We start from the raw sequence: 2905 nt of genomic DNA on the forward strand, positions 1-2905 counted from the left end.
TTGATTTTAGACTTAAATGCGAAGTGGGGATACACGGCTTCGAGAGACGACAACAATGTCGGGTCTTTGGCCGATCTTTATTGTTCAGTTGCGCGTTAGACTTCGACCAGTGAACTTAGAAATTTTCGGGATGCCATTCGTGCAAGTATTAACGAACGGTTAATTCATATCTACAACAGTTTATTTGATTTTACACTTAAATTCGAAGTGGGGATAATTTTCTGCGTGAGTCGACAACATAGTCATTGACCGAGCTTTGTTGTTCCTAGTTCAGTCGTGCTTTGGACTTCGACCAGTGAACTTAGAAAATTTCGGGATGCCATTCGTGCAAGTATTAACGAACAGTTAATTCAAATATGCAACAGTTTATTTGATTTTAGACTTGAATGCGAAGTGGGGATACACGGCTTCGAGAGACGACAACAAAGTCGGGCCTTTGACCAACCTTTATAGTTCCTGGTTCAGTTGTGCTTTGGACTTCGACGAGTGAACTTAGAAATTTTTGCACCTTTGCACTGAAAATCTATCTCCACGAGTGGACTTAGAAATTTTCGCACGATGCCGAATTCGAGCGAGTATTAACGAAGACTTAAAGTAAGTATATTTTTCTATCATATATTTGTTGAATGATTTATACAGTTTTCATTATAACAGTGATACTAATTATTTCATTTGTTTTTTTGTTTCAGAACCTCGTTGCAATCGCGAGCGTTGCAATGATGTAATCGAGTATTGGTATCGCTAAAATAAATTTATCGCGAAGTAGAAGCAGTGTTTGTTCGTTCGCGTTTCGCGATTTAAACCATAAGTGTTTTTGCATAGACTGCGCGCAATGCAGTCTTTAGAGTCAGTGTTTGTCCGCGTAGTTTTTTGATTTTTTAACAGTCGCACAGACTGTACTTGTAAAATATAGTAGAGTTGCGTTAAGTAAATTCAGTGACCGTTCGTTAATGAGTAACTATCGCGAATTAGAGTCAGTGCATCACCGAAGAGGATCTCGACCAACGTCGATGTCGACCTACCTCATGTTCAACCAACTACAAATCGTCCACCCTCAATTTCGACCTAAATCGCGGTCCAGTGTTTTGGAGCCGTCGCAGAACTTCTTAAGTAGTAAGTTAATTTTTGAGTCCCTCCGATCACTCAATCATGTCGAGGACGAAAGGTCCGAATCGGCACGGGTGATTGGTTGTAATTAATAAGTAAGAGCTTTGAGTGATCACTAATTAATTTCTGGATAGCTTTCGAATTTCATTAGATTTTTTAGTTTTTCTCTACATTTTAGAATAAGGATCGTTAGTGATTGTTATCGAATATTCTATAGTAGTTGTTAATTTAGGAAGTAAAGAAGAGTGTATATGCCAAAAGGTCTCCACATGCTGTGGCTCGTGAGGGTTACTATTAGACTGTTGAGTTATTTTCTAAGATTCGACAGAATCTATCGAAAATGTGTGTTAGTCATATTTTAATTTTACTATGTGGTCACTCAAAATGCTCTTATTTAATAATAATGTTGATTTCAGAAACTCGGACGACGAATAGAATTGTTACATGTTTTATTCATTTTTATTAGTAAAGTCGAGTTGTAAATTTTTCTTTTCTTTACATTTTCTTTTTTAAAGTTCAATTAAATTCATAATTTGTTATTTTTATAAAATCAAATTCTATATTCAAATCATTGCTACGAAACGTGTAAGACATCATAATTGTTGGGGGTTACCAAAATTGCACTGAGTAAAATTGCATGTGGAATTGAAACAAGCCCACTGAGGTTTGAGGCAAGTTCTTTCTTTCGCGTGTTACGGGAAGAGAATATTCTTTAAGATTTTCATTTTGATTTCCTCTTATAAATTTAAATTGAATTAAATTCAGAAAATGATTTTTTATAAATAACACATACACACACACATATATAAGTGATGAAATGATTGGATACAATGCGAAAGACTGTATATAATAGTTTCAATATTGAAATTATTCCAAATTAATTGTTCCAGTTTAATTACTCTTCTCTCAAGCTTTTCTTGGGTGGGACCCTTGGGAGGGGCCCTCGGGTGTGGGCCTTTAGGCGGGCTACTTTCTCAGTATCCTCCAAAAAAAATCTTTCCTCTTTTTATTTTCTTCTTCTTTTCTTTTTCTTTTCTTTTCCTTTTAATCTTTTTCTGTTTCAGGTCAGATCATCGAGGAATGGACCATCGAGGGATGGATCATCGAGGGATTGATCATCGAGGGAACGGTCGTGATTTTTATTTCTTTCATTATAATACATTTCTTTTTATTCTACACATTTCTACTTATTATAAGCATTTCTATATATGTATAAGCAAGCTTATATTTATTATATGCATATTTATTATATTTATTACATGCATTTCTATCGATTACACGTATTTCTATTTATTGAAACGCATAGCTACGTAATAGTTTGAACGGTTACCCGAGATTTATTACTCTATTTTCTCTCGACTTCGGTACTCTGATTTTTCTCGGGTGAAGCGATCCTCAAGATATTCGTCCGTCGTTCCAAATTCTATCTTTCTCTCGCACTCTCGCACACATTCCCGGTATCTCTTTTCTTTTCCTCTTCTTCTTTTTCTTCTTCCCATCTGCTTTTACTCTTTCTCTTTTTCTGTTTCTAAATCATCGAGGGAACGATCATCGTGGGATGATTACACGGAAGTTAACGGAACCTCGCTGCATATAATTAATATTATATTCAGAGAGGGTATGTCTCCTTGCTTCCGTACGCGATGATAGGGATAACATTCACGCGCGTGCCGGTCGTCACGCGTATGAGTGTTCGCGGTCGCGAGATTAAAAGTCCTACCGAGGACTACGTTTTAATTTTTGAAATATAGACACGACCGGTCGTGTCTCGAGATGTCTGAAGCTGACGGTGTGGATG

At 36.6% G+C, this 2905-nt stretch overlaps 1 long non-coding RNA gene across 1 annotated transcript; it reads left to right on the top strand.

The window, feature by feature from the left end:
* Positions 1–400: 400 nt before the first annotated feature.
* Positions 401–2689, top strand: LOC127071723 (uncharacterized). The gene is made up of 3 exons (XR_007785211.1): positions 401–594; positions 690–1113; positions 2172–2689. It is a non-coding gene; the product is annotated as an uncharacterized LOC127071723 (long non-coding RNA).
* Positions 2690–2905: the final 216 nt, after the last annotated feature.

The sequence above is a fragment of the Vespula vulgaris genome, chromosome 23 (genome assembly GCF_905475345.1).
Source record: "Vespula vulgaris chromosome 23, iyVesVulg1.1, whole genome shotgun sequence".
Lineage (NCBI taxonomy): Eukaryota > Metazoa > Arthropoda > Insecta > Hymenoptera > Vespidae > Vespula > Vespula vulgaris.